Genomic DNA, 10397 nt, shown 5'->3' on the forward strand with positions numbered 1-10397 from the left:
AATCATTTAAGTGGGTTTTCGGACTGCAGTGTCAGCCGGAGAGTCCTGGGATTGGGGGTGCAGTCAGGAACTAACTCATTTGAGCAGGAAATGGTCAGGCAGGGTCAGGCTGCCACATGCCCCCCTTTGATGCTCTATGATGACCCAGGACTGGGTCAGAGAGCATCTTATCCTTCTAACTTTTGGTTTAGAGGCTGGTACCTCCATAGCATGAGGAGTTTTGCTGCAGTTTTTCATTCTACTATAGCCTCTATGAGGGAGGTGGTTGACCAGATCACAAGAGCAGTAGGCATGGGAGGAGGGGGTAGGTTCTGAGGAGGAGGAGTACTATCCCAACTAAGGTCTTAAAGCCACCAAAAGTGGAGACCCAGCCTCCAAAGAGGTTACTAGGGTCCCATCCTGATGAGACATTGTCCTCAGGCTTCTACCATGCATAGATTGGTCAGCTTCTGGTGTGACCAAAGCAGGGCTGAGGTCTTACCCTTGATCTGTCTGCGCAGTCAGTGTTTCCTTCCAGAGGGTTGCCTTGAGGGGCTCAGAAGAGTCTGACAACGTGAAGTCATTCCAGCACGTAGAAGTGGTAGGAAGCTTTGCAACCTAGAAGATATAAACTTAGCAAAAATATAGAAAAGACAAGTCAAAATTAATAGTAGAGGTAATTGATAATGAAGTTACTTTTTCATGGCAGTTTGTTAATTCAAGGTAAAGATATCTAGTGAAAGGAAATTGAATCATTTTGAAGAGTCATGGCATACATACTGGGCTAAAAGAATAATTATTTACAAAAGTTCCCTGATTCCCTGTGTTGTGGCACGAATGATTCTGAGACCCACGGAGCCAACTGAGATTAATTATGAGCCTTTATTAGCCAGCCGGTGACTGACTCTACCACGCAGGGTCAGAGGAGATCAGCCCCGAGCTTCCAGAGGAGGCAGCTTATAAAGCTTAAGACCATATCCTGGTGGTCTTCTGAACAAGCAAGCAAGCAAGATTACAGAAAGCAGATGTTGGCTGTAAATTTACACAAAGACAAATGTTTCTGCGGAACTGTTAGATCAAAAAGGGCCTAGCAGGCAGTTTCGTTATCTGCATACTAGTGGCTGTCAGAGCTTTCCCGGGGGCCGGATTGAGTTACTGCTCTCCCTAGGAGATGGCGCCTGGAGATAACCTCTTCCCTGAAACTGGAGAATTTCCACTTTTACACCTGGGACATATGGACTTATCTAGTCCTGTGGACTTACCTAGTCGTGTGGACTTATCTAGTTCCCAGAACAAGAACTTAAGATCTTCCACGGGTTCACAGGATTAGGTTGCATTTTCCGGTTTATTTTCTAGAGGAACCTGTGAGGACTCATAAAAAAAACTGATTTAATTTGAGATAAATGTACCCAGCTGTTGATTCCTTGTAATTTGACAGCAGTTGGGAATTTAACAAAACTTGGTAGGGCCCTTTCTGTTTGCCTTGAGGGCTGACTTTTTATTCCTGTCACTGCGCAGTTAGCATTGGAGGGAGGCCCATGGGATGGGTCAGGACAGAGTAAATAGCTTTAGTATTCAATAAAAATTCAGTTTTTCCTTCTTGCCATGTCAAGGGTGACCTGAGGTTCCACTATTATGATCATGGTGGGTTTTTCTAGGACTGGAGCTTGCAAGAGCTTGGGCCTCCGTTGCTGGAGGAGAGAGCAGCCCCTTCGTGAGAGGCTTGCTATGTGGGGCGAGGGCTTATGAGGTCTACCCCTCCCCCACTTCCTAGGGCTGGATGAACATTTGCCCTTTCAGTGCCCTTCCTTCTGCAGTTTGCACATTGATTATGCCTCAGTCCCGACAGTGCCACTCATGGCCAACCAAGATCGAGGCCCTCCAGGCCTGCAAGGTTTTTATTGTCTAGGGTCACCTCGAGATGGTCCCTGTATCAAGGCAGCTAAAATTGGCACCCTTTTTGTACTCTGCTTCCTTCTCTGCCCAGTTTCAGTTATTGGACACCTTAAAGACCTCTGGCACCAAGGCAGCCTGCGGGATTGGGGTCTTGGCCCCAACTTTTGGAGCGTTCTTTGAATATTAGGCACAGACTAAGTTATGAAATGTATATCTAGGAGTGTCTGGCCTTCAGACTTTGGGCTAATGTTAGCATATTCTCTAAAAGCCTCAGAAAACTGGTTGAGTTAACATAAAACACAGAAATTACTTTGATTAAGCATGAAATCCTTGTTTTCTACTTAGAAAACTTTTCTATAACATCAGTAGCAGACTAATAGTCTAAGAAACATTAAAAGACAACTTTAATTTTGCCTTAGCTTACTTTTGTCATTTAAATTTCCAATCTCATTTAGCTCAATCATATAAAATTTTCTCAGTATTTCTCTTTACAAAACTTCTACTACTTTTCTCATTCAGAAATAACCAATTTTAAGACAAACACCTTTTCTTTAATTTCCTTCAAAATAAATTTTTATACTTTATTCCTTCTGTTACCAAAAAACATTTTCCTTTCCATCATAATTAGAATTTTTAATTCAACCATTATATTAAGTGTAACACAGAAAAATATAGATCAGAGGTCTATACTTAAATATGAGCGCATACTCATATTTCCCCATCATCAGTATTTGTAACTTTCCTGGGGGTGCATATCTAGTTTCCTCAGGGAGTGATGAAATAAATGGGATCCCTAGAGAACTTGGACCCCTTCAGAGTCTCAGGGTGAAGGGAGAGGAGAAAACTCCTGATGATTTTGAGATCTCCGGGAAGGTGCTCTTATCATTGGGCCATCTAATAAGTCTGGGTCTTGATAAAGGAGCATAGAAGCTTGTATGTAGGAGACTTCCTCCTATTTTCCAGCTTCTTGGAAAAAAAGATCTAATTGGAAGATAATATTATAGTTTAGTGAACCGTTTACAGGCTAAACTTTTTGACCCCCTTCCCATTGTTAGTTTGGAAGGAAGAGGGTCCCCTTCCTAGCTGCGAGAAATTGCTGCTGGTGTATTTCACACACAGCCAGGCTGTGGGGCTGTGGTTTTTACCTTCCCTTCAGGGCACAAGCTGAGAAGTGTTTGTGCCACTGGTGAGGGAGGAGGAAAAATATTTTTTTCCCTCACCGTGAGTTGAACCTGGGCTACCTGGACAAAAGCACTGAACTTTAACTCCTAAGATACCATGGAACACAATCCTAGCTGTGTCTGAATCTGAAAGTATGTAACTCACCTGGAGAGGATTGTGTGTGCACCCTGTGGTGTAGTGCTGGTGCCACCTGGAACGGCAGAAGGGGAATGGGAGACAGCAGCACGGGTCTAGGATTTCTAGTCCGGGGGCGTTAGTGAGTGCCCGTTTGATTTTTTTTTTTCTCCTCTTCTTTCAAAGGCCTTTTGTTGTGTAGATTCCTAGAGTAGGGGCTCCCGTTCTCCCCACTTTGTGGCTTCATAGAGGGGTTTGGCCAAGTGTGTCAAAGGTAATTTGAGCCTGTAGTTTTCCTGGGGTCAACTAACCCCGTAATCTTCTGAGAAGACGTTCTTAAAATTTTTTAACATACAATTTAAGACAGTTGGCTTAGAGGAACCTCTCCCCATATTTACCTTAGGGAGCTTCCTAATGGAGGGAAAAATAGACCTTAAAATTTCAAGAAAATAATTCAACAGAGGGCCCCTATGTCAAAAAGTCCATTTAGAAATAGATAATTCTTAAGCCCAATTAGTAATTAATTGCCCCACCCCCTCATGTATCTCACCCTGTGTTGGTGACACAAAGAAAAACAAGAGGAGACCACTCAGGTGCTCACCTGGCTGTGTCCCAAAGGAGCTTAGGTGATGCTTGGCTGTAGCAGACTGGGCTTTATGACCTATGATCGGACACTAGTCCAATGCTGCCATAGACCATATGCCATACATCACAGAGCCTCAGATGAGCCCACCCAAACTTCATGGCCTGTAGGGGACCTTAAGGGTGTCCAGCCATGGAGCTACAAATTTGTACCTTGACCAAGTCAAGCTGGCCAGGCCACTCATTCATTTATTCATTTACATGCCAGGTTAAAACATTGCTTCCCCCCCCCTTTTTGGAAGGCCCTGACCTTTGTCTCCCCCTTCCCTCCCCCCGCCCCTCCCCGGGAAGACCCTGACCTGTGCAGAGTAAGCAGTCGCTCCTTTTAACCTGTGGAGTACGCTTGATTACTCTCCGGAGGGGGATTGGGCTTTCCTTTTGCCCAGTGTTAACCTAACACAGTCCACTCTCTGCCCTGTGAGATCATGGTTTCCCCTAACAAATGATCAGGCTCCCCTTCTACCCAATGGGGCAGGACCTAAGCTAGTTACCCCATGCCCAGTTTTTCCTTACCGTGGCCCTGACGCATCCTAGTTTTCTTGTTCCTCCACTGTCTGATCCTTGCAGGGACCCGCAGCTGGGGCTTCCCCTTCCATGCTACGAGGCTTCCATATGGGATAATCCCCAGTGCACACTCAGTGGGCGCATCTACAAGGCGGGTTGGGGTCCCCCCAGTGGGGTACCCAAAGTCCACCAAATGGGGTGCCATTCTTCCTCGCTTCCCAGCCAATGCACCAGAAATCTGTTGCAGGAAGTGACACCCGACAGAGGAAATTAGATGCTCAGACAACTCTGTTAGAGGAAGGAGAATTTAATGCCGGCAGCCGATCCAAAGCACAATCTCTCCTTGGTTAGATTTCTTACAGTTTATATACCCTTGCAGTGTCCATGCAAGGGGCACATGATTCTTTTTCTCTGAAGTTTCACGTATGTTTCATGACTCAGGCTGGGCGGGGGAGCTTCGGGTAGGGGAATGCTTGGGAGGAGGAATTTCCACACCACTGGTCTTACAGATCATTTGTTTAGTAGAACCCATGACCTTGGTGTTATCAGCACCATTATAGGATTCTTGAACAGAGACCTGACCTGCTCAGGGGACTCCTATCCAAAGGCTGAGCTCTAATTGTAACATAACAAGCAGTTTTACACAGTCTTGTTATTCCTACACAGCTACAGAGATAAGAACATTAGTTGATAGCAAGCTATGAATCAACAGATGTGAGCTGGAGAGTCCTTGAGGTTGGGGAGGAAGCCATGAGAAAACATGTTAGCTGAAGAACACTGAGCAGCATGTGGGGATTGAGCAGTTTTACCGGGTTGAATCATTTACTTCCGCAGGCCCTCTCCTTTGTATTTTTTCAGATGCCTCCTCTCCTCTCTCAATACCAAGCTCACAGAATGATGTGATGCTTAGGTAAATAACCCAATGAAAAGGACAAACTGCCTTCTAAATACAATAGCAGTTAACACTCCATGGTTAGTATCTGGCACAGTGCTAACTCCTTTACAAATGATGTATCCAACTCTCGGATCAACGCCTTTAAGTGGACATTACATCTTCATTTTCAGACGCGGGGCCCTGACTCGCACCCAGGTTATTTCTCCCGGTCTGGGTAGCAGGTGACGATGAAATTTACTGGGCTTTTCCACCTCCAGAGCTCGGGCTCCACCGCAGACCTATCACCCGCGCTTTCTGGCACACTCGCTGTCAACGAATGCGCTTTCCCCTCCCGCGGCCGGCGAGGGCTTTACCCGAGTCCGGCTGCAGGCGGGGCTCGGCGCACCAATTCCCACACGCTCCGAGCGCCTGGCCCCCGAGACCGCGATGCCAGCGCGGAGATCATCCCTCCGGCCTTCACTAGCCGAGATCGAAACCGGCCAGAGGCGGGCCCTATGGGCCCCGCCTAAGCCGGGCTGTTTCCCGAGAACTGCCCTTCCTGCCCCCGGCACAAGGACACCACTCTGAGAAACGCTCCTGTCGGGCTCAAGGTCCCGGGCGCCCAGCGCAGCCACCGCATTCGCGTAGACCCAGACGCTTGGGGCGCATCTCCCCAGGGAGGGCGGACGGAGGAGCCGGAGCTTGAGTTACACATGCGCAGAGAGAGCCCATACAGACCTAGAGCACTGCGCGAGTTAAAACGACTACGTTTCCCGGCGATCTCCGCGCCTTGGGATGGTGAGAAGTCGGTTGTTTCAAAGTAAACACAGGGTCAATTTAAGCCGCTTAAAGAGTAGTGCTTGGTGAGATAATTGTAGCAACTTACCAAATGTAACTAGTATTTGCAGGTGGTTGGCCTTGACTTTATTCAGTGCAGACCACTACACAAATACATTTTTTAAAAAGAGCTCTTTCTACTTATTTACAAATTGTTTTGACCCTTAATACAGTATAATCATAGTATCAGGTCAGAATATTTAGAATTACATCATGATTTTTCTTGGCCGTATGATGTTGTATTGGAGGGGTATATTATTTACTTAATACCTTTTAGATGGATGTTTTATAGAGCGTAAAGAACTGAGAACTTTGAGGTCTTTACAAAATGGATTCCATGGGAATCATGACAGTAACATCAACTGGTACATAATGGGAACGCCCCTAGGATGTGCCAGGACTGCCCCAAACCACAGAAACCACAGCAACGACTGCACTGGATTAGCCTCCACTGCAGGAGTCGAAAGCATAAGGATTCCAACCTACAATGACCATATAAGTTGAACACCTCAGACAGATGGTACTCAAGCCTGACTCAAGAGCATCACGAACAGGTATGTTGAGAGCTGAAGATGCTGATCTTTTGCCTGCTGTAGACGCTGGCTTGGGACCTACAGGAAACCATCTGCTCTTCCAGTCAACAGGGCTCACTTGGGAGATGCTAAGGACTTTCATCCCTTTGCTCTGTGTGTAAGACTACTTCCTCTCTCTATGTGTTGTTAACCTGCATGGGTACTTGATTGGTTTATCTGAGAAGGTTCCACTCGATAAACCTGGCATTGTGGAAAGACACAGATGCGTTCAAGGGTGGCTCTTTTCTTGTGACGGATGTTTATTTTGTTTCCAGTTTTTATTATAATGTGCAGTGAATATTTGTGTCCATACTTCTTTATATATTTGTGTTATTTCTGTGATACTAATGCCAAAATTAGAATTGTTCAGTTAAAATAGATGTGCAAAATTTGATAGATGTTAACAACAAATTTTCAAAAGGGCTGTGCTAGTATATGCTCCCACTAGCATTTATTGAAGAAAAAAATCATTCTAGCATTTGTTAAAATGATAAGTAAGAGTTTATTAAAGATTATTGCAATAAGGGGAAGAGATCAGTCTCAACTCCAGATACAGCAAAGAAAGCTGGAGATGTATAGGCTAATGAGCAGAGAGAGAGTAAGAGAATAAGTAAGTGGATGGCAAACTACTACAAGGAGACTTCAAGTGTAGGGAGATTCTTGCTAAACTGCCCTAATAGGATTCTTGTTAAAGGCAGGCCAAGGACTTAGATGTCAAAAGTGAGGGATGAAGGTCAAGGATGAGGATCCTCTCTAAACTGCTTTTGGAGAATTCTTGCTAAAACAGCTATTCAAGCCTGTCAAGGATGAGATGGATATGGAATGCTAAGTTCAAGCCCTAGTCAATAAAAAGGTTCAGAGGAGCCTAACTAAAGTTTAATCAAGGTGAGAGTCTTGAGTGAATTTTTGTAATTTGTACTTTTGGAGTAATTGGTCCATTTCATGTAAGATATCATATTTGTGGGTATAGAAATAATCTTAGTATTGTTATTACCCTTTTAATGTCTATGCGATAAGTAGTGATGCCATTTTTTCATTTTTGTACTGGTAGCTTGTATCTTCTCCATGTTTTCTTCATTAGCCTGGCTAGACTTTTATCAATTTTATTGATGATTTTTCTCAAAGAAACAGCTTTTGAATTTTTTTAATTGTCTATTGCTTTTCTGTTTTCTTCAATTTTATCTGTTCTGCATTTTTAATTTTTTCCCTTTGCATTCTTATTTGGGAAACTTCTATTGAGATACCTTCAAACTCACCGATTCTTTCTTCAGCCACTTTATGTTTACTGTTAAACTTATTGAAGGCATTATTCATTTTTTTTTTTTGCAGGTTTTTCTAGCATTCTTTTTATATTCTTTCCTAGAATTTCAGTTTCTCTGCTTATATTACCCATATTTTTTTATATAATCTACCTTTTTTAAAAATTTATTTATTTTAATTAGTTTCAAGTATATAGTACATTGGTTAGACATCTATATAGTTTGTAAAATGATCCCCCCAATTGCTCCCTCCCTCCCCTGACCCCTGCACTTAGCCAATGTATTAATGCTAACTACATTCCCTATGCTGTGCTCCCCATCCCCGTGACCATCCATCCACTACTAATTTGTACTTCTTTAACCCTTCACCCCTTTCTCCCAGCCCCCCAAACTTCCCTCCCCTCTGTCCATCACCAAATTGTCCACTATATTTGTGAGTCTGTTTTTGATTAGTTTTTTCTTTTTATTCCTTAGATTCTGCTTTTAAGTGAAATCATATAGTGTTTATCATTCTCTGTCTGACTTAAATACCTCCTAGGTCCATCAAAGCAATATCTTTTTTCATCCCCTTCTTTTTAGTCTGTGTGTCTTTTAATCTGAAGCAAGTCTCTTATAGGCAACATGTAGGGGTCTTGCTTTCCTTTCCATTCATCCATTCTTTTAGTTGGAGCACTTAATTCTTTTCCATTTGAGGTACTTATTGATAGGAATGTAGTTGTTACCATTCTTTATTCCTGTTTTTGATACATGTTTTTTTCTTCTTAAAGAAGTCCCTCCAACATTTCCTGTAATACTGGCTTGGTGTCGATGAATTCTTTTAGCTTATTTTTTGTCTGGGAAGCTCTTTATCTGTCCTTCAACTCTAAATGATAGCTTTGCTGGATAAATTATTCTTGGTTGTAGATCCTGGGTCTTCATCCTGTCGAATATTTTTTGCGAAGCCCTTCTGTCCTACATGGTTTCTTTTGAGAAATCAGCTGCCAGTCTTATGGGTGTTCCCTTATAAATAACTGTTTTTCTCTTGCTGCTTTTAATATTCATCCTTTGTATTTAACCTTTGGTATTTTAATTATGATGTGTCTTGGTATGAGCCTCTTTGGATACTTGATTTTTTGAATTCTCTGAGCTTCCAGCTGTTTCATGTTCATTTCCTTCACCAGGTTTGGGAAGTTTTCCATCATTATTTCTTCAAACAGCTGTTCAACATCTTGGTTTTCTTCAGTTATGCTGATCAGATGGATATTTGGACCCTTAATAGTGTACCATATGCTCTTTAAATTATTTTTATAGTCTTGGCATCTTATCTCTTGCCATTTTGATTGAGTGTCCTTGGCTTTCCCATCCTTTAGATAGGGCATTTGATCCTTTTCTTTATTCGTTCTGTTTATTTCTTTGTTTATTACATTTAATATACTTCTCATCTCAGATAATGTGTTCTTCATTTCAGACCAGCTCCCTTTAATAATTTCCATTTCCAATTTTATGTTTTTTATCTCTTTGTTGAAGTTCTCACTGAATTTAACCAAAAGTTCATTGAGCATCTTTATAACCAGTATTTTGAACTCTGCATCTGTTAGATTACTTGACTCCATTATATCTGTTCTGTCATATGGTTTCTGTTTTTTTGTTTTTTTTTTGTCTTCCCATTTTGACTGCCTTTCCATGCCTGTTTCTATGGACTAAGCAAAGCTCTTAAATCTCCCAGTCTTATTAGTGTGGATTTCTGAAGTAGGTGTCCAATGGAACAATCCTGAGAGGGATTCAGCTCTAGACCAAACTTAGCCCAAGCCTCTCCCCCTTTGGGGCCACTTGTTAAGATTCAGCAAGCAATCCACAGATGCTGTGCTTATAGTTACCTCAAAAGGCCACACCAGAAGCCAAGGCCAGCTACCTCCAGTGGGAGTCTAGGCATTGCTCAGCAAGGAACACCTGACTCACTGAGGATATACTTGGATGTGGCTTGGGCGGAGCCACAAGTTGGGGGAGGTGGGTTTTCAGGGAATCCTCTGGGCGGAGAGACCTCCATTATCCAGTCTGATGATGTCATGGCTGTGGCGGCCCTGTGTCCATTGCACTGGTAAGGGAGAGGGCTCTACAGGGAACAATGGATACCACCTTAACTTATGTACCTAGTGAGTCTCACCTTGGCCCTCACTCTGGCAATGTCTCCCTGTAAGTCTCTGGTGTTCACTGCGCACAGCCAAATCGGCACTGATGCTCAGAGCGAGCAGGTCTGTCACTGCAAAAATCCATTCGCGGATGTGGCCCCTTTAAGAGGCTTCTGCCGCTGCCTCTGTCTCACTCAGCTGCTGGAGATTGGGCAGCCCCATGTCCTCACTGTTGCAGGGTGCTTTCTTGGATTTCTCTCTAGTTGTATGGCTTGTTCATCTAGATCTCAGGCAATTTTTCCTTGCTGCTGCTCCTTGTTTCTGTCACAACTTTGATTTGGTCACCAGAGGGATGAACAGAGTCTTTATCATCTACGCCATTTTGATTGCCCACTCTCCAGCCTCTTCATCTACCTTTTCCATTAGGCCA

The 10397-nt window shown here is 43.5% G+C and overlaps 1 long non-coding RNA gene across 1 annotated transcript; it reads right to left on the bottom strand.

Moving 5' to 3' along the window:
- Window positions 1-314: 314 nt before the first annotated feature.
- On the bottom strand, window positions 315-3585 carry LOC112471804. The gene is made up of 3 exons (XR_003043413.1): window positions 3202-3585; window positions 1242-1341; window positions 315-611 (listed from the first exon to the last, which is right to left on the bottom strand). It is a non-coding gene; the product is annotated as an uncharacterized LOC112471804 (long non-coding RNA).
- Between the last annotated feature and the right edge of the window lie 6812 nt (window positions 3586-10397).

Source organism: Pteropus alecto, unplaced genomic scaffold, assembly GCF_000325575.1.
Source record: "Pteropus alecto unplaced genomic scaffold, ASM32557v1 scaffold129, whole genome shotgun sequence".
NCBI classification, from domain to species: domain Eukaryota; kingdom Metazoa; phylum Chordata; class Mammalia; order Chiroptera; family Pteropodidae; genus Pteropus; species Pteropus alecto.